The 22438-nt window shown below is 35.7% G+C and overlaps 1 long non-coding RNA gene across 1 annotated transcript in view; it reads left to right on the forward strand.

Moving 5' to 3' along the window:
• LOC116662252 overlaps window positions 1–22438 on the forward strand; it is a 288950-nt gene that overhangs the window by 55636 nt on the left and 210876 nt on the right. The gene's annotated exons all lie outside the window — the stretch shown is intronic.

Genomic DNA, 22438 nt, shown 5'->3' on the forward strand with positions numbered 1-22438 from the left:
CTGAGCTGTCACTGCCCAACCAAACCACTTCTGGTTTCCTGACCCACAGGAATCTTGAGATAAAGATGTTATTATTCTTCTAAGCTATTATGTTTTGGTGGTAATTTGTTACACAGCATATAGCTAATAAGAAGAGGTGTTCATTAAATGTACAATATGCAAATACCAGGCAAATACTTGTGAAGAGATGAGAACAGTGTAGAGATTTCTTTAATTAGATAACCATAAAGCTCACAGTACAGATATTTTTCTAGTAAGTAGTGTAGTTGTCAAGAACTAAGTAGAAAATGTGTTGGACATAGATTTGGCAAGGAAATTATTGTTTTTTGCTGTATGATGACTTGAAGATGGGTACCATACTGTACATATGTTCAACTGTGACAGCTAAAGTTATTTCTCCATTAGACTTTTGCAACAGGTTCTACCAATATATATTAAGCATATAGCTCTATCAGTAAGAAACATATGTCCATTTGTAGACAAAAATATTTCTGAAGAATATCATCTTATTATCTTTGAAAGTTCAACATCATAGCAAATGATGCATGGGTTTTGTGACATTACTAGATGACTTTCCATATGGGGAGCAGAGACTGCACACACGTGGTAATGCATGCATCACCACATATTCACTAATGAAGCAAGGTAAAGAAATAGAAAAGCTTTTCATGCCTTCAAACACGCAGCTGGTGTGTGATGCCAGATGTAAAATCATTACTGTTCTTGCCAAGTTCTCAGGATCATGTCATGATTTATTTAAACTCAGACAGTCAAGAATAGGTTGATTTAAAAAAAAAAAAGTCAAATTCAAGGAGACTGATTAGTAGGTGAATAGGAATATATCTTTTAAAATAAAATACTGGGCTGTGCATTAAATATGAAATGCTTATTTACATCTTTCATTCTTTCTTTGTAGGTTATGGTGGTTTTCCTCTGAAGAAAGAGTTAATGACTACTTTCTATCCCTCAACTCCTATGAAATTACTTTATAATGAGGCACATAAATTCACTAGAGCTGTAATTGAAAAAAAAATACTATGTGATTTTGAAACAAATGTTACAGATGCCTATCCAAATGTATAGTAGATGGCATGTCTTCTTTTAATAGTCTCAAGCATTTCCTTTGATACGTTGTAATTTATGATTAGAATTGATTATAATAGAGACCAAACTGTAGGGTTTCTTCCAGAGGGATTAGCGCCACCATCTGCAGGAGCAGGGCATGAAGCACTACAAGAGTTAGAGATTTTCCCCCCTCAGAGGAAACTTTTTATCTGGTAATAGGAACCCCGAGGGGCATTCTGGGTGACCTGTCACCATCAGGGGCAGTTGTTATCTAGAACTACTGGAAAAGGGAACTAAGTTTTATGGAGCTTTTGCCATGCTCCAGGCACTCTAATATCGCACTCAATTCTCAAAACAACCATGTGTTTCAGTAGCACAACTTCCTTTTCTTCTTACCATAGATCTCTAGTGGACAGTTTTTTTTTTAACTGTGACAAAATCTACATAACATAAAATTTACAGTTTTAATCATTTTTAAGGGTGCAATTCTGTCAGTTCAGTGGCATTAAGTGCATTCATGTTGTTGTGTAACTGTCACCACCATCCAGCCCCAGAACTCCATGACTGGCATTTTTAATCATGCAACCCTTCTTGTAAATCAAGGAGCTTTAATCTCTTAAGGAAAAATTATCCAGAAAAAGGAACAATTGTAGAAACTAAATTAATATATTTTATGTTTATTTAACCTTATAGCAACTTAATATATATTTTGGTACCTCCAAGAAACAAGATCTCATACTAGGCTGTTCAGAGGATATACAGACTTAACAAGATCAAAGCCCCAGCTCTCTAGTGGTGACTGGAATTCTATAGTCTAGCCTTGATTCCTTTAGGAAACTCATTCATTTAACAAATCTAGAATATCTTCTCCACGCTGGGAGCTCTCCTTGGCCCTGATGTCTAGTGGAACATAGTTACAGGCCCCTTGGAATTACATTTAAATCATCATCAAGGTGGCCCCCATCTGTTCCTCTTCAGCTTGTGGGGAGGAATTTGGAGGGGCAACCCCCAAATGATGCAGGAGTAACAGCAGCCTTTTATTGTATGTTTATTTATCCAAAGCACTTTATGACTAGGTATCAACTTACTGAATTCCTGCAATGACCCTAAAAAGTAGATACATTTATCATTTTTATTTTAGAGATGAGGCATCTTAAACAAACACATGTTAGGTAAGTCGTATAGTCACACCATGGTAGGACTGGGGTCTAAGGACTGGGGTCTATCCTAGAAGCTGCATGTTTAACTCTACCTCACACTGCCTCTGTTATGTGGGTGGACATAGGACATTCATGGAGTTCCTTCTAAATCAATCATTCAAAATCAGTCATTCTTCATGGGAGGAGTGTGGAGGAAGGGGCACACCAAGGCCAGGAGGGTTACTGTAGGGAGGCCCCCTCCATCTAGAAAGATTTCCTTCCACAAAGCAACACTACTAGCCCAAAGATCCTTTGTAAAAATCAGAAACAGGTAAACCTTCCTCCAGAAAGATTTTGATTAAAAAAACTTTCTGCTGGGAAATTTTCAATTAAAAATAAATACATTTATGATAACTTTGATGTGGGTGCATTACATAACTGGCACAACCGTATCTGGCAGCTCTGCCCCCAACACCCTGTTGTGGGCTGAATTGTGTCCCCCTCCCTCCAAATTTATCTGTTGAAATCCCATCCCCCCATGCCTCAGAATATAGCTGTATTTGAAAGTAAGGTTTTCAAAGAGGTGATTAAGTTAAAATGAGGCCTTTAGGATGCAGCCCTAATCCAGCATGACTGGTGTCCTTGCAGGAAGAGGAGGTGATATAGGAGCGGTGCGCATAGGGGAAACCATGCCAAGAGGCAGCAGGAGGGCGGCCATCTGCATTCCAAGGAGAGAAGCCTCAGAGGAAACCAATTCTGCTGGCACCTTGAACTTAGATTTCCAGCCACTGGAAGTGTGAGAAAAAATTCTGTTGTTTAAGCCACCAGTCTGTGGTGCTTTGTTATGGCACATCCAGAAAACTAATACGTACCTTTAACATTTTCAACTTACTAAGTTAAAGCATGGGAATGGATATGCCATGATGGGCACTGAGAGATAGAGATAGAGACAGAGATAGAGATAGAGAGAGAGAGAGAGAGAAGGTAGAAAACCCTCAGCATCTTAAAAGTTTGATGTTCTGAATTCTTTACCTGATACTACATTACCTCCCTTTTGTAGCATCAGTTACATTATATTTATAAATTTATTTGTGTACTTATTTGAATAATTTTTTCCCCACTATTATTTATGCTCCAAGAGACGAGATCTTCCTTGTGTCCTCAGTACCTACAGAGTAAATGGCATACACTAAGTGATCAGTAAATATTTGTTGGATGAAAGAATGAAGAAAGGAAGAAGTGTATCTCTGAACTTGTGAATGTTTTCAATCAGGTTATTACCTGATTAACAGCAATATAGACATCCAAGAAAAATGAAAATATAATAATTATACAGAATCATAATACATTTTTCCAGTTAAAATGACTAAAGTATACCCAGAAGTAAAACATGGCTTCATTAGAGTACTTTTGTTTAAAAGATTTATTTTTATTTGATGACATACAAACCTGAGGTCTGGACCACTTTCTGTCATTAGAAGTCCCATGACTTTTCTTAATGCACCAGGTTCAATATGCCAGCCAAATTCTAGTAATTATGTGTTTCCTTTGTAGAATTCCCAAAGAGTGTGGATTCGGAAGATAATTCTTTTCTTTCCCCTGTTGACCATTATGGCCATTTATTGAAACCACCAACGTGTGATGCAGCTGGTGGAAAATATCAACTTGGGCCACAGCCATAGTTACGTTCTTCGGCTCAGCAAACCTCCACAAGATAATGAAACAATTATTTGATTTATGATTTGAACTCAAGGGTAGTTTGGCTTGATGGTTAAAATGATGAAGAATAAAAGAAGAGAGGAATTCTTGAAATTCCAATTGAGTGTCTTTAGCTGGTCTTTTCAAACTCCTATTTACTTATGTACCAGTGCTAAGTATGTTACATTTTTTATATCATTTATTTTAATTATTATCCAACCTTGTAAAGTTGGTACAATTATTGGCGCACTTCTTTACATGGAGTGACTAACTGCTGTTGGATAAGCTTAAGTGACTCACTCAAGGTGACCCAGCTATCACTAGAGTCCAAACTTTTTTTTTACTGATTATAAAAATATTACATTTATTATAGGTAATGTATAAAATAGATAAAGTATTAAGAACAAAATGAAAAATCAACAATAACCCCCAAAGTGAGAAACAACCATAACTGACACTTTGGTGAATTCCTTTCCATTGTTTATTTTCCATGATTATATGTGTTTTGTAAAGTGTTATTATAACATTGTGGGTAGTATTTTGTAATCTGTTTCTTAAAACTTTTTTATTACTTCAGTGAACAGATTTCTACAGCATCACTTTCAGTGATTACATGCTATTCTGATCTATTAGTGAATTATATTATGTTTTTACCAATCTCTTACTTTTGGGTATTTAGTTTACAGTTACTTTAAAATATTAAAAATTTAAATATTATGACTCAATCTTTGTACACAAATTTTTTTATATCCATGATTATTTATTTTGGCTATATTTCTAGAGCTAGAATTAGTGCTTTAAAGGGAAAATATTCTTTTTTCATATTAGTTGTATAGTTAGTTGTAATAATATTTTATAATAAAATGTAAATTGTTGAAATTTATAATTTTATATAATTCACATTGTCCATCTCTAAACTCTATAGAAAAATTAATTTTCTCTGAATTCATGGGCTTCTTGGAAGGAAAAGTTCCATTTTTCTCTGTGTTTGCTTAATCTCCTTGCATGAACAATGTCTTCCCTAAGACCTAGTGAGGAGGCTAAAGAAGACTGCCTCTGTGGCAGGGGTTCCTTCTTTTTTGTACTGATTATAAAAATATTACATTTATTATAGGTGATGTATAAAAATAAAGTACTAAGAACAAAATCAACTTGACACAGATGAGAAATGGTTGCAGCAAAGCAAGATGGGGCAGGAGTACAAATAGGGAAAGTCAGTCTTTGTTCTATTATAAATTAGGGAAAATCATTTTGTTTTTTCCTTTCTTCTATCTGCTACTGTATAATTTTAAAATACAAGTTTTTTGGTTTTTCTTTTTTTTGATTTCGGGAAGTCAACAGAATTTTTGTTGCTAACCAAAACCTTTCTGTAAGGGAGTAGATTATTATTTTTGTGTGCTTTTTGATCGTGTATTCTAGTAAATACTCTAGAACTATTTTTTGCTTAGAATGCTATTTGCAGTAGAAACTACCAATTAAAATATTATCCTACTTGATTTATTTGACCCAATAAATGATCCTTAAAATATAAAGTTTTAACTCCAAATGATATCTGTGTTTATTATTATTATCAAACATCAGTGTATTAGTATTATTGAAGATCAATTGTTTTGCTGGGTTGAAGTGTGCAGTTAAAAAAATTTTTTTTTAAAGAATGATAACTTAGTATGGAATCTATTTCAACTCTCAGACTATGAATTGCATAGGCAACACCTTTTTCCATGGAGACTAATGGAGTTTTAGATTTAAAAACTTTTAAAAATACATGCTCCTGGTTCTCAGACCATATTTTTTGAGTCAGAATATCTGAACAGGCATCACAGGGAACTTGGTGGCATTCCACAGCTTGAAAAGCACTGTTTTAAAAACAGTATATCTGAAACAGTCATTTTGTTTCTGCATTTCTTCACATAAAATAGTTTCTGAACACTCAGTCTGGGGAGGGACCATGCCAGGCACTGAGGGGCATAAGAAGACAAATAAGACACAGTCCTTCCTTATAAGAGCAGAGAGCTTGGTGGGGAAAGAAGATCCTTGTATAAAAACAACAAGTACAGTACAAAGCAATATGTTTTCCTATAAAATCAAGGCAACTGAAGGCTCTTAAGAGAGAGCAGGAAAAACTTCTGATTGAGGGGTGGTCTGTGGGAAAGTGAAATGAAACTTAAAGGTGTAGAGGACATCTAAGATGATGCCAAAACACGGGTGTGTGTACTGGGGGGAGAAGTGGTTGGATTGGGCCAGGGCCGGGGAGATTGTCCTTTAGGGAAAGGAAATGCAGGAGTTAGGGCAATGGAGTGTCATGGGGAGGAGGGTTATAGTCAGCTTGGCTGGTGCCCAGAAAGATAGGAGAAGGTAAGACTGACATGTAGTTTGGGGTAGCTCCAGATATCTCAGAATAGCAGACAAGGGAAAAGTCACAAAATGCACACACACACACACACACACACAGACACACACACACACAGACACACACACACACAGACACACACACAAGCTCTAGTCCATTCATTCAACATTCAGTTACTATATGCCTAGGCATTGGTCAACCTGTTGCTATTTTAAGACCAATCAGTTCTTAGTACTTGGAATTCTAAAGAGAGCTTATCTTTCCCTTAGATTCTTTGTATACTCAGAAGACATCAGAGTTCCTAGTAATTTACAAAATATTTCTGATAAAAATAGCGACCCAATCAAGGCAGAGTTCAAACTCAAAGCTGAAGCGACCTGCCAGATGGATTGTTTGGAAGAGTCAAGAGGCTGTATAGTCAGGGAGCCAAGTGTGAGGTCAAACCCAAATTAGAGTTGAAACAATGGGAAAAGACAGCAGCAGAGAGTTGCAAAAAAGTGCTGAAGAAAAAACTGTTCCAACTTAGTGTTTAATTAGATCTGATGGGGGTGGGTGAGGAATGAGGCAAGATGACTCATGTTGGAGCTGGAGAGAACAAGTGTGCCCTTAACAAACAAGGAAGTCAGCAAAAACTGTTTCTTGGGGAAGTTTAATTTTAGAAATTTTAAGTTTGAGGTGCTTTCTGGGTATCCAGATTTAACCCTTTTATTGGATCTTTTATTGCAAGGGATAACAGGCAGTTCTATTCCATTACCAGAGTGTCCTGCTGTTAACCAGATCGCTTACCTTACTTTTCTCTGTGGATTCCATACCCTTCCCACCAGGGTTCTTTAAATCCTTCTGGCACAGAAAATATCAGGTCTTTTTTGTAAGTTGTTGGATTCAAGAGACTGGAGAATCTGCAAGACAAGTAAACGTTTTTCCTTGTTAATATTAATTACTTCCCATGATAAAATGTCAAGGGCAACCCATGATGGTTCTTTTCACTAGACCTTACTAAAGATGCCTTCCAAACTAGCAATAAAGGCATGAAGAAAGGACAGAGTGAATCATGGAGAAAGAATATTCCCTCTTACCACTCAAGACAATTGTATAGTTATATGAGTGGGACTGGAACCCTTGGAGAGGTCAGGGTTAGAAAGAGGTTGATTGATCTGGGAGTTTTCAGATGAATTTGAGTAGGAAAGCAGAGAAGCAGTAGGTTCTCTGAGTAGATGCTTTAGCAAGTTTTGTTTTACAATTCACATTTTGCTGGTGACTGGCTGTCTTCCAAAATAGATCACACTGTCCTCAGGCACAGTGAGTCATTACATGTTGTTTTCTTTGTCAGTTCTACTCTGCACTTGTCCCTTATCAGCTTGCTCTCATCTCTAACCATTTGGCCAATGTTTCTGTCTAAGCATTTCCCCTGTCTCCACTAAGGTCAGAGAAAAGGGAAATAGACTAAAACCACCATCCCATAAACGCAGGTTTATGAAGTACGTTGTATGTGCTTTGCTTCATTCTGGGTGTTTCAGTCATATCCTATGAGTGATTGAAGTTAGATCAAAAAGGCTTACCTTTATATGACAATTGTTAAAAATTGGAATGAATTATCTAGAGAGGTTGTATATTCTAAACGTGGAAGAAATGGTTAGAGTGGGTACTGCCTGGTAATTGACAATGGAACACAAATTCTAATATGTTCTGGAGATAATATAAATATATTTCAGTGATATTTCTTGCTGACTTGTGGGTCGATTGTTTTCCACTTACTTCCACACCTGTGTAAGCAGAACCCCTATCACTGAGCTTGTGTCTCTTTTTATGTATGATTACTTTATATCTTCCACATTCTCCATATTGGCTTGTATGTTGGCCAATGCAATAGGAAATTCTATTCTTTCCCTTAGAGCTTTTCTTCAGTCATTGTGGGAATAAAGTATGCATTGATTATAATCAATTCTGAATCATATTCTTTAAATGAGAATGATAAACAATTTTCTTCCTGTATGCAGTGAATATTATGCAAATGACAAAACTTTTCACTTGCATTAAGAAAGAGGAAATAATGTCCTACTTCAGCAGGAGGTATTTTTGTTTGGCATAACGAAGACATTTTCAATTTAGGGAATAGCATTAGGTCAAGGTTCAGGGAGGAGGTCAGTGAAAGACCAGTATAATGTATTTTCTCTTTTTCTGTAGATTTCTCTGAATAGAACAGAAACTGACCTCTACAGGATGTTTGGATTGCAGGTAAGGCTAATTTGAGGCAAATCTGCTTCACAGTACTGTGGTCTTAGCTCCCCCTGGCTGGAACCCCAGTCCCTGAGTACAGAGTTAGTGCCTGCTTCTCCCATAGCACAGTCCCCTCTGAAAGCTCCCACCCTAAGCTGGGACCCTGCTATTTTCCTTGGCAGCTCTGATGGAAGTGGCTGAAGTACCTGGTATGTGCTGGATGTGGGGGATTATTTGGGGGCAGTATTTCACCTCTTTATTATCTCTTTTCTAACTCCTCTCTTTGGGTGTAGCTGCACTCTAATTATAGCAAAAGCTAAACAACATGAACTTTAGTCCAGGAACTTTGCAGTTCCCCAATTTTTTGAGAGAGAAGAATTTCTCACATCATTTCTTCACTTCCTGGTTTTCATTCTGCTTTGTGGAATACATCTAGTTAATTGATTCATCATCTCATTATTATTGGCAGGATGGTGGACAGGTAAAATCTTTAAGCTTCTTGAGTATCTGAAAGTTGGCATAACTACACTTCAACTCTAGTTTGTTCTGAGGATGAAACAAGATAATTCCTACAACATATATTTGAAAAAAGAATTGATTCAGTTTAATTTGCCACCAGTACTGTGTATGCTAAATCCATTGTTCATTCTGAATTTCAGAGTTTGGAGAATGGCTCAAATAATTTTATATTAACTTACTATAATAACAATCACTTATTGAGTGCTTATTGTGTGTGAGGCTCTGTGTTAAACCCTAATATTAACCTGTTTAATTTTCATTACCGCACTGGCGTTAAGTTCCATTTTCTCTATTTTATGACGCATGGGTAGAAGTAGCCTGCCTAGTGGCAGCCTCTTAAAGTCTGTTTGACACCCCCATCTGTCCTCCTACCTGTACTCTACTGCCTCCCTGTGACCATCTTCTACATACTGGTGTCCTGTTTTGAAAGTACAATACACAGACTTGAGCAGCTGTTCTTCTGTTATGGTTGTGAGGTTGACTCTGAGGTAGGAAGATGTTGCAGTTGAAGTGGAAAAGGATTATGGACTTGGAACTCTGTGATCAGGTCATCCGGGGACAGCTTCTCTTCCTTTCTAGAAAACTGGCTAAGAACCTGGCTCTAGAATAATTTCCTGGGTTATATTCCAGCTTTGCTACTTGGTAGTGTTGTGACCTCTGGCAAGCTCAGCTTTCTGAGCCTCAGTTTTCTCATCTATAAAATGGGGATAATATTACTCATATCTTAGAGTTGTTGTGAAGATTAAATGAGTTAATACATGTAGTTTCTTTAAAATAGTGGCTGACACTTGGGGAGCACTACTGGATATTATTAGTACTTCGATGTCATTTGCTTTTTATCTCCCTTCTGGGTGTCTCCATGTGTGCATAGTTGCACACTCACTAAGAAATGCATAGATTCACTTAAAAATGTTGCAACGCCTGTCCCTCAGATCATAATCTGCTTTTGCAGTTTTTAGCATACCATATAAAGGGAAAAGTTGATTGTTAAGCTTACGTATTTTCCATCTTCCGAAACACTTACTACTTAGAAATTAATGGAATTAATGGTCTTTTATGTTTAATTCTGACTTCAAATTTATGAAATTGAGACCCGTTTAAAATCACTGTGAACAAAAGCCAAATCTATTTAGTGACTCAATTGCCTTATCTTTAGTCATCATTTCAGATTCGAAGCAAAAGCAAATTAAAAACATGTGGCTATCTAGAATCTTTTCTATTTTTATATCTGCCTTGTTAACAAGGTACATGGTTAGACATCTTAGCCTTTTGGCCCAGCTTGAGGAAGAGTTAATAAAGTAAAGTTATGTAAAGTGCATTGAACTCCTCAGGAGAGAAGTGTTATATTAATACCTACCTCACAGTGATGTTCTCAGACTTAATGATAGAAAGTTTGTAAATTGCCTTGGTACTCCCAGTAACGTCCTGATGAAGCATCATTTTGTTTTATTGCACAGAGCTCTAAGTTACACAGAATGCAAGTTAAGGGGGAAATAATATCTCAGTCTTTATTTTACAATCAGAAGTTCATAAAATAAAAAGAAAATTTTGCTCCAGTTGTGAGTGGTAGAGTTGATCATTTTTATATTATCTCTTTCTATTGCTTTTGGGAAGAGGAGGAATTTATAATGCACAGTATAACTGAGCACTCATCCTTGAAGTATATAATGGCAGAAATAGCAATCAGGATAGAGACCTTTAAGGACACTAGTATTCAAATATTTAAAAATTAAATCCCAGTTTTAAAAGAGTCACACTCTTTTTTATATGATTACTTTTAAGTTTGGCATTTTTGAGACATGTCTTCAATCGATACCTGTAATACTTACAAATATTGTACTGTAAACACATATTCTTGCTGTAGGGTACATTTAAAATGTCTAAACACTAATCAATATAGAGAAATTAAGTATTGACTAAAATAGCTTTATAAGAAGTAATTATTGGTTTGCTCTTTTAGAAATTAGACATTTTCACTTTGGGAATAAAGAGTAAATTTACTATCATGAAATTAAAGTGTTTTTGACCTTTTTGTACAACTTTCCTCTCTCTATGAAGTGATTAGCTTTAAATATGATTGCACAGCTGTATTATGTTGCAAGCATCAATTTTTAATTATTATAAGGTCAATGTTAGAACAAATGTGATTAGTATAGTACCTCAGTGCCCTTATTTACTTTGCACTCAAAAACCACCCAGTGTTTACCTAAACCGACCTGAACCTCTCTCTATTGATATGACTGATTAGATTTATGCCAAATCCTTTATTTTTCCCTCAGTGTTTAGCCTGTATATGTGATTTTGTTGATTCTTTCAGCTTTTAAAAATACAGATTGCTTGATTTATCTCTTCCCTTCATTCTTATGTGTCTATGTGTAGGTGTCTCTGTGTGTATAATCATAGCTATTAATAATTTGGCAATCTCCTGCCTTTGTATAACATGTTGTCTTAGTCAGCTTGGACTGCCTTAATAAAATACAGTAGACTGGGTGGCTTAAACAACAAACATTTATTTCTCATAGTTCTGGAGGCTGGGAAATCCAAGATCAAAGTGCCAGCAGATTCGGTGCTGGTGAGAGCCCTCTTGTTGGTTTGCAGATGGCCGTCCTCTTGTTATAGCCTCATGTGGCCTTTCCTTGGTGCGTGCACTTGGAGACACACAGTTCTTACTCTTAAGAGGGTTAATTATCTCATGAGATGCACCACCTTCATGACCTCACCCTCATCATGACCTAATTACCTCCTAAAGGTGCCACCTTCAAATATCAGGGCAGATTTATGTGCAGCCCATTTACAGAGAAAAGGAATTTCCTTTTTTAGAAATAGGTTTATATGATTAACGTTTGTAGAGATTTGCCACTCGTCCTTATGTTTCTTACTGCTCTATGTGACTTTAAATTTAGCTCTTTAAATTAAAAGATGCTGCATATAAAACTACAGAACAATACATGATCTACATACTAGCCATTAGAATTCCCCAAATGTTCGGCATGAATAGTGACTCAAGTTTTAATGCAAAGGTTGTTTTCTAGTACTTATCTAGTTCTTTAGGTTTCATTTTCTGTTGATATATTATTTACAGTTAACAATAACAACACTAGACAAAAATCTTTGTAGTATTTAGTAAGTGAAGCAGCATAAGGTTTCCAACAAACTAGAAAGATGCAAGCCAGATACTCCATCTCTGTGGCTTGAGGAATGAAAGATCAGAAGCTGGCTGGGCTCCAGTGGGAATCTTTTTTTTTCCTTTTTCTAATTGAGGTATAGTCAACCTACAGTGTTGTATTTGTTTCTGGTATACAGCATAGTGATTCAGTTGTACACACATGTGTGTATATATATGTAATTACACACACACACACACACACATATATATATATATATATACATACACACATACACATACACACTCCTTTTCATATACTTTTTCATTATAGGCTATTATAATTTATTGAATATAGTTCCCTGTGCTATACAGTAGGATCTTGTTTATCTATTTTATATATAGTAATTAGTATCTGCAAGTCCCAGACACCCCTTTTCTCCCCTGGTAACCGTAAGTTTGTTTTTTATGTCTATGAGTCTGTTTCTATTTTGTAAATAAGTTCATTTGTGTCATTTTTTTTTTAGATGCCTCGTGTAAGTCATATCATATGGTATTTTTTTCTCTTTCTGGCTTACTTCACTTAGTATGACAATCTCCAGGTCCATCCATATTGCTGCAAATGGCATTGTTTTACTCCTTTTTATGGCTGAGTAGTTATATATATATATACACCACAACATCTTTATCCAGTCATCTGTTGATGGACATGTAGGTTACTTCCAAGTCTTAGCTATTTTAAGTAGTGCTGCTATGAACATTGGGGTGTTTGTAACTTTTCAAATTAAGAGTTTCCTCCAGATGTGCTCAGGAGTGGGATTGCTGGATCATATGTTAAGTCTATTTTTAGTTTTTTAAGGAATCTCCATACTTTTTTCCACAATGGCTGCACCAGCCTACATTCTCCAGTGGGAACCTTAAGATGCGATAGTGGAGAAAGACTATTGCCAGGTTATGACAAGGGGCAAAGTGGCTGGTGGGGAAATGACTCATTAGTTATTGATCAGGGTAAGCTATAAAGAACATAAGTCTTGCCTTTGATTCCTTCATACATGTTCAGCCAATTGAGTAGGGGTATAAGGAACAGTTCTAAGAATTATAAGAACTTATTTCTGTGTTGGATGATGCAGCTTCCCCACTCCCTCCATCTTTCTTATCCACTATATTATTTTTCAGTCACGTGTTCTAAAAATAGTTGCTTTTAAAAAAAGAAATATGTAGGATGCTCTTGTTGAGAAGTATTAGGGCCTAATAATTAGTGTGTAATGATCAAATTTTTGGCATTGAAACAAGGAGTTAGGAGAATATTTTGGGATTGGATGGTTATTTCCTGAACCTCGTAAGTTATGTTACCCAAGTAAGCTTATTCTAAATGGTTTTGTGAGCCATTCTTCTACTTCAGCTCCCCTACTGCCTCTACCCTCACTACCTACATACCCAAGTATTTGTGAGTAATGCGCCAGAAACATTGCTAGAAAAATTCTTTTTCTTTTAAACAGGACATCATGAAAGCAGGGAAAGACTTTATTATACACTAAAGTTGTAGAAAGATCACAAATATATGATTTGATTGAATGTAAAAGCCAGAGAAATATTGTTGATCAGGGTTAAAATCATGATTTATTCCTATCAGCCATGGACCCTGGACAAAAGCTTTCTTAACTAGGAAGATGTCACTGATTTAAGAAATCATACATTTGATGCAGGAATTATGTGGAGCCTTTCCCAGTTACCTTCATTGACCCAACCCTTTCCCAAGACATGATTGGGACATCCTGAAAAGATCTTAAAAGATGAGGTGGCGAGGTGTGGCACTTCATTTTAAGTCTCTAACTACCTTTAGATTTGCTTTACTTTTCAACATTATGCTAATTATTGTCCAGATTTTAGACATGTAATAATTTGTATGGATTGAACTTTTAGAGCAGATTGAACTGTGTTCAGTTTGGTGGTCAGGGGAGTCTAGTGTAGGGGGTATAAATAGGGGCCACAAGATGAAGGTGCAAGCAAGTATCATACTGATTTATTTCTAGGTCAAATAAAATCTATGTATTCATTATACACCTTAGTTTGGCTATTCAATATTAGCCATACTTTATTGCTCTCTTCTCTTTCAATAGGGCATAGGATGCTCAGGTGGCCTATCCATCCTGAAAACATCAGGGAAATGCTTTTGGTTACCGTTTAACTTGTTTTTACCATTGTGATAGACATTCAAGGTACAAACTTTGATGGCCAATTTGGAGGTGCAAGGCACCCACTCTAAGTAAAGCTAGGAGAGGGAATCTTTCCAAAGCTTTAAAAGACTATTGGAAAATGAAATTTTTGACTAGCCTGCAGCCATTCTACCTGGTCTGCTCATATCAGCCCTTCTCTGGGTTAGTGACTTTATTTTCCATAAAGCCACATAAATAGCCAGTTATCCTATGAAGCATGATCAGCCATCTTAGGAAAATGAAAGTTAATATTATAATGAGATAACATTTTCCACTGCTAGATAGTAAAAATTAAAAATCAGGACTATAATAAATGATGTTGAAGACAGGGAGAAATGAAACACATAAGTCATTGATAGGAGTATAAACAGGTACAACCACAGGCAATAGTCACAATGTTTAACCACTGGGTCAGGAACTGACCCTTTAGTTACTGAATTGTGGGAAGGTCTCTGACATCTGGGAGGCTGGCCAGGGAGAGTGACCAACTTGTCCTGGTTTGCTGGGAACTTTGTTGGTTTAAAACTGAACATCCTGTGTTCCCAAAACCCTCTCAGTCCCTAGGCAAACCAGAATAATTTAGCCACTCTATAACCGTATCAGCTGCAGGGGGACCCTCAAGGAACTCAAGGTAGCAGCTATTTCTTAAGTGTGGAATTATTTTGATATTTTAAAAACTAGTGAAGCTGTACTGGTGTGTACCTGCTGAACACTAATTCTGGATACACCCACTTTGGAAGACCATGTGGCATATCCTGTGAAATTCAGTATACACATATCCTATGACCTTCAAATTCTTCTCTATTGCAAATAGATTAGGGCAACTCTTGAATCTGTGACCTAGGAGACATGTACAAGAATTTTATAGCATCATTGTTTGTAGTAACAAAAAACTGGAAACAACTTGAACATCCTGCAATAAAACACTAAGATAACTGTATTGTGCTTTTCATACCATGGGATACGATGAAGAAGTGAAAATGAAGGGACCATGGCTGAAAGCAACAGGTGAGTTTCTCTCTCAAATAATATTGAGCCAAAGAAACAAGTTGAAAAATATACAGCATATGGTTCATTTACATAAAGTTAAAGACAGGCAGAAGTCAACAATGGTTTTAAAGGGATACAAACATGCAAATTATAAAGAAAAGCAAGTAGATGAAAAATACAGAAATTCATGATAATTCCCTGTGGGAAAGGGGCTTATTGAGGTGAGGGCTTCGCAGTTACCGAAATGTTCCATTTCTTAAGCTAACTAGTGATATGTGGTGGTTTTTAAAATTCTTTTCACCTAATATATATGTTTTAAAATTTGTTGATATACACACAATATTTAATAAAAATGTGGAAGTCTAAAAAAGTTAAAATAAATTTTGGGGGGATTCCCTAAAAATTACATTTGCATCTTTCATATCCTTGAAAAGGACATGGGGAACTAATTATTTAATAAATATTTATTGATTCCCTACTGTGTATTAGTTATATAAGGTTGAAAAACCAAAATCCCTGCCTTCAAAGGGATTCTAGTGGGAGAGAAGAACAATAAGCCTCTACATGAATAAATGCATTAGTAGACAGGTACAATACATATGTTATCACATTTCAGGCTGAGGTTAGCATTCGAGAGAAATAGAAAGCAAATTAGGGAAGAGAAGGTGAAGGAGGTGGATATTTTCACGTTGTCAGGCAAAGCTTCCAGAGCTCATGACATGTAATGGAGGCCTGGGTGAAGTGTGGAAACAAACATGTGAGTATTTGGGGGAAAGCACTCTAGGCAGAGTGAAGAGCCCACCAACTCACCTCCCATGGCCCATCCCAAAACCTTCCCCTTCATGCAGAGCATTGTGTGCAAAAGAAGAGAGGTCTCCACCCCTCACAACCCAAACACCTTCCATTTTTCCAGGTTCAGGGAGGTTATCCTCTTGTCCTGAATAAGGCCACTCACCATCCTCTCCAGACCTTATGGCCTCATATAAGTAGAAGATTTTTGAAATGGAGCCCTATTAACTTTCCCCTTTGTCAACAGAGTCCTTAGCCCTTAAGGAGTCCAGAGTTCATTTGCTGTCTGGTAGTGGGGAGAGGACAACATCTCTCATTCTTTTGAGTCTTGAAAGAAGCTATAGAAAATATCAATGATTATTGCAAAAGGCTATTTTGCCACATTATGCATGATACAATGTTTTGAAGTCTGGTTGATTATGGTGTTTGCTAAAGCAGGAGAACCAGTCTTCAAAAAGACCTGAGTAGAAGGTACTCTGTGGTCGTTATCTTTAGTTTAGGGTGTTTTGCATGGTCGACTTCTGTGGTCATGCTTAGCTGTGGGTGGTAGAAAGTCCTGGCTCAGTGATAAGCTGCATAATATTGTCAAGCGACTTCTGTTGCCCTGAGCCTCAGTCTCTCATCTGCTCCTACCTAAAGTGGTTATCGTGATGACTAAATAAACTAATGAATGTGAAGTTGCCTTGTAGTTGACAAAATCTCTTCAGTAAGAATAAGTAAGGGTAAGAATAACCACTTGGACTTAGAGACAAATTTAATTTTGAATCCTAGTCCCACTACTTTTTTCACTTTAAGTTGTGGTTAAGTTTCTTTTCTGAGTCTTGACTTCACTCATTAGCTGCAAATTCATTCAAAAAATGTTTTGGTGGCTTTTATAACCAGATACTATATTAGGCATTAGAAAACAATAATAATGGTAATAATACTCATGATAAACTCAAAAGTTTGTCCTGAGGAATAAATAACTTACCTATAGCATTCAGTACATTGTTTTGTGCATAGGCAGTGGAAGTAACTATTATTACCATATTACATGAGTAACGCTTTTTATAGCTTCAGTTCAGATTTATTTTTTGAACTCTAGACTTGCATATCCCATTGCTGTCTTGTTATCTCTGCTTTGATATATTATAGGTAGTTCAAATTTAACAAGTCCAGTAAACAAACCCTCAATTCTTCCCTTAAATATTTTCTTGCCACCTTTTTTATCTAAGTAAATAGCACAATCATCCTTTAATTTGCATAGGCCTCAAATCTCTCAGTTATCCTTGAGTCTGTGTTTTCTACTACTTGCTACGTCCAGTTTAGCTGACACATTCATCATAATTTTGTAATTAAGGAAAGAAAAGCTTAGAGAGTTTAAGAAATGTTTACATGATCCCACAGCTAGTAACCTCAATGGGGGCAGTCCAGTTCAAGTCTTCTGATTTGTGCTCCACTGCTCTTTCAGTTTTACTATTCTGCTATTCTGCTATTTGGAGGTATCAGGGCATGAGTAAGAATTCCTCTTTAGCATCTTCATAATTAAATGAATGAGTGCATATTGATTTAACACTCATGTAATAATTATCTAGCAAATACCGGGGAAGAAGAATGCAGCCAGAAAATTATGAAGTACCGTTTAAAGGAAACTACTTGTTTTTGAAAATCCAGTTTCAATAGAGGGACAAAAGGAAATTTATATTATCCAATAAATAGAGCACTGATGGAAAGCAAATTTTGTCTGAACTTACACTATGAGATACTGTCATACAAAACCAATGACATCTTTCAGAATCTGTTAAAAGCCACAACATAAGCAAGAGAGGAAATTGGAAATCTCTTCAGATATCTACTCTGTTTAGTCATGAGGAAATTTCCAGGACAGTAGGGATGGCAATTATATTTTTCAAGCAAAATAAACACTCTACTCTGTTGCCATACATTAGTAAGAAATATAGCAGACAAAGAGTGAGGTGAGGCAAGAAAAGCAAGAAATTATTTATGCCGATTTAAAGAATGCTGAGTGTAATAGTTATTAATTGCAGTAAAATGACACTAATTAGACTTATGTTTGATGTTGAAAGCAGCAACTTTCTCTGTGATTTCTCAAACTCATTTTTAAACGGAAATATAGGAGCCCAAGAAATTGATTTGATTAAAACTCTTTCCTTTTGACATTGGTAATTACCATAATAATTTTTAGTGCAGTCTTCTTGAATATTAGTTATCTGTTTAACTGTATGATGCCTGTTACTGACATACTAACTGCTAGAAGTTGATATGGTAATACAGTTTTCATTAGTGCTTACTGATGTGTGAATTAAACATTGATATAAAAGATGGTTCTCACCATCATGGAAATGTTAATTAAATTGGTAAGTATAAAAACACTTCTTTTGAGAAAATTTTAATTTAAGCAGAATAAATATATTTCGCATTAGGAGAGTTTGATTCATGTATTTTGGGTTAGAGGAAAAAGTACTTTGGCAGGTATTCAAAGCCATCAAATAGATTCATTTAACAGATTCTGAAAGATGTCATGTCTGTTTTTCTAATTAAGTACTTTGACACAAACTTTGAATGTAATAAGGTAATATTAAAAGATTACTTATAGAAAGATAACTCATAAAGCAACAGGATGATGAGGCTGTCAAAGAAAGTTAATACAATTTTTAACTGTTTTAAAGCTATGGTCTAAAGGAAGGAGGAAGGGTGGTGGTTTCTGTTGGTGGGATGGATGAGAACTATTGTCTTCATCAGTCAGAGCTTGGGCTTTGAGATCAGGGAAGCGTAACCGGCATTGGAAGAGGATTTGAAACCATGACAATGAAGCCAGTTCTGAAAGTTATGGGAATGTTTAGAGAAAGACTTGGTGTGTCTTTTGTTCTTTCCTTTTCTTTCTTTCTCTCTCTTCCTCTTCCTTCCTTCCTTCCTTCCTTCCTCGAAGCATTGCTTAACTGGTGTCCTTATTATGATGGCTAGTAAATATTAACATTTTCCTCAAGTGAATCAGAAAGCCCATTAAAATGAGTGACAAAAAAAATCTTTTTTAACCACCTGACAGTCTTTTTTTATTTTTTTGAGGTATAATTGAGGTAAAATTGACAAATAACCTTATATTAGCTTCAGGGGTACAACATAATGATTCAGTATTTGTATATATTGCAGAAACACCACAACAGGTCTAGTTAACATCCTTCACCATACATAGTTACAAAATCTTTTTTTGGTAATAAAAACTTTAAAAATCTACTATCTTAGCCACTTTCAAATATGCAATGCAGCATTATTAGACTATTAGGCTTACTTATTTAATGAATGGAAGTTTTTACTCTTTGATCCTCTTCAGCCATTTTGCCCACCTCACACCCTCTACCTTTAGCAACTGCCAAACTGTGAGATTTTTTAAAACAGAGCTACTAAAATATCCTCCGTGTGAAAGGATCCATTCACCATAAAAGGCAGTAGAGATTATGAATAATGTAAATATGTATTTTTCCAGATATACATATATTCAAAACCAGGAACTAAATGAGGACAGGATTCGCTTATAATTTGACTGTTGTATAAGTAATCATATGTCAAACCTCAGTTGACTGGTGCCATGTTTTTAATTTATTTAAGGGATTTTTGGTGTCTGTTATGGCCTGGCACCCTGGGCCGCTGTCTAGCTTACCAAAATCTTAATTCAATTTTGTTGGATGACATGTTTATTGGAAATATACATAATAAAATCAAGTAGAGCTTAAATGTCTGGGATACAGAATTCTTAAGTTCATCCCAACCCTAAAATACTGTCGTAGAAATTATAAGATAATTTGGTATTTAGGGATACACAGAAACATCTTGATTGAAACTATTCAGCTAACCAACTGATCTGTCTTCCTATGTGTCTTGAAATTAGGACCAAATAGTTAAAGCTACAGACCAATTACCAGAAAGAATAGTCGGTAAGATTCACGTACTGTTCTTCCTGTTTGTACTGTCTCGCAAAAGATTTATGTTAATTCTTGATTATAGAATCTTCCAGATGAAAATGATTGCATTTAGGACTTTTAAAAATAAAACTTTAAAAAGTTATGAAGCTGATATCCAGAATGGAGAACCAACACTTTGTTTCATTACTGATGTTACTTGTAGAGGCAGTTTGCTGAAGAGACAGTTGTGTCAAGTGTAAACAAGGTGGTTTGTAATTTGCAGACGGGGTTTTCCTGCTCTTGCCTCTAGTCTGCATTTTATTTTAAACCATTTAACTGTGAAACAATGTATGTGTGTGGTGTGTATTTTAAGTTACTTCTTATAAACATTCCAGTCAAACATTTATCAGGGAATAAATAGAATGCTTTTTTCTTGTCTATTAGTGACCACAAATTTGCTGTCATTCACTCCTACTTTTTGCTGGCTGGGTGTTGTAACTGGTCTACAACTGGGATTGCCCTATGATCTTGACTTTGTTAATGTTGAAGCTAATTAGCTCAGCTCCCTGGTATAATTCTGACTGAGAAGTTGGTCATGGCCCATGCTAATTATCCAAGGAGCCAAAAAACAAGTTTAGTTAGTTAGGCTTATTTGTTCTAGGAAAACTACGAAATGTTAGAGGTAAACTTATAAAGAAGGAAACTATACCTATATGAAGAAAAATATGATATCTATTGAAGTCCATTAACCAATCTGAAAGACATCATGCTCTTGAATGGAAAGACTCAATAACATAAAATGTCAATAATACGAAATTAATACATACATTTGTGCAACTTCAAGTAGAATCTCAATATTTTAAAAATATATTACATAAAATGAGACTAAGTATCTGAATGTAAAAGAATGAACCATGAAGCACAGCCAAAAAATTAAGAAAAGATAGAATAAGAATAACTTTGTCTTAATATATATTAAGACATTAATCCATTATTAACAAATAATATGGTATTTATATAGTATCAGAAATATATACATGTATTTCATATATATATGAAGAATAAAATAGAGAATTTAAGCCAGTATACAAGGGATTTACCATATGGCAATTTTCTGGGAACATAGGTTTTATTTAATAAATATTGTTAATACAGCTGGTTATTCATTTTGGCGAAATTGAAAACAGGCTCTCCATTCCTTTTGTCGTATACAAGATACAAATTCCAACAGGAGTAAGAATTTATATACTATGAATTCATTGAAGTAAATTATTAACTGTCTCCTCTCTACCAGTTGAGTTGAAGAGATTTTCAAAAAGTAGAGATAAGCCATGGTAAACCATGCCAATCCCCACCTGCCTCCACCACATACACACAGTGAAAGCCACAGAAAACTCTATTGTAGGTTTCTAACACTCGTTACCTTGATGAAGATGTGATGGCTTACAGAAAAGTAGAGGGAAGACAAGGAAAACAAACACATAACCAAATAAATAAATTAGTAAATAGGTAAATAAATAACAGTTGTTTACAATGACAAATACCTTGGTCAACATAAAAGTGTGTTTATGCACAGATGCATAAAGAGAACCATGAGGCAATGATCACTAAAGTATTAATGGTGGTCATTGCAGTGTCATGTAATTTCTAATGATTTTTGCCTGCCCTATTATGCTTTTCTGTATTGGTTAAATTTCATTTATAAACAACACTTACGATTATATAAGCAGAACAGCAACTGATGAAGTTTTTCCTGACTGGAGGACAATCAGACCTGAGGGATAAGCTGAGAGAAGGGCAGGGCTTTACAGGGGCACAAGGAGATAGTGACTACATAATGCAGTGACAATTAATAGTTCTGCCTTCCTAAAAATTGACATGTTAAGGAAAAAAAACAATTTGTTATAGAATATGAAACTTTTACTTGTTTTCTTTAAGCATTTCTGCTATGTTTGTAGACAAAGAGGGATAAGCTTATAAGAAAAGGAGGAATGTAACTTTTGCTGCATCTATAACCGTGATAGTTTTTATTGTGTCAGCTAAGCTTGGTCTGTGTTTCCCTATCCTTTTTCCTGTTTGATTCTGGGTTAGAGTTGCCACAAGAGAAATGTGAATGAAATTTGGGGTGGGGGCACAAGTGAAGCAGCAGCCATTACAATGTGATACATGTACCTAAGGAACTTAAGAATATTGCTCAATAGATTTAGACATTACCAAATAGTATTTTTACTGCTTGTGATAAAATAGGAGGCGAGATAGGAACTCAAGAAGGAACGGTTTGAATAGAATTTAGAGAAATTTAAGGAACAGTTTTTAAGCAAAATTAAGAGGAAGTATAAGGAAGTCAGGACTTTCTGTGTTAAAAATGTAAAATTGTTTTTCATTTTCAGTATCTCTCACCAAAAGGTTCTCAAAGTCAGTAATGACATCAGAGAAACATCAAATCCAGGATG

The sequence above is a fragment of the Camelus ferus genome, chromosome 3, assembly GCF_009834535.1.
Source record: "Camelus ferus isolate YT-003-E chromosome 3, BCGSAC_Cfer_1.0, whole genome shotgun sequence".
Lineage (NCBI taxonomy): Eukaryota > Metazoa > Chordata > Mammalia > Artiodactyla > Camelidae > Camelus > Camelus ferus.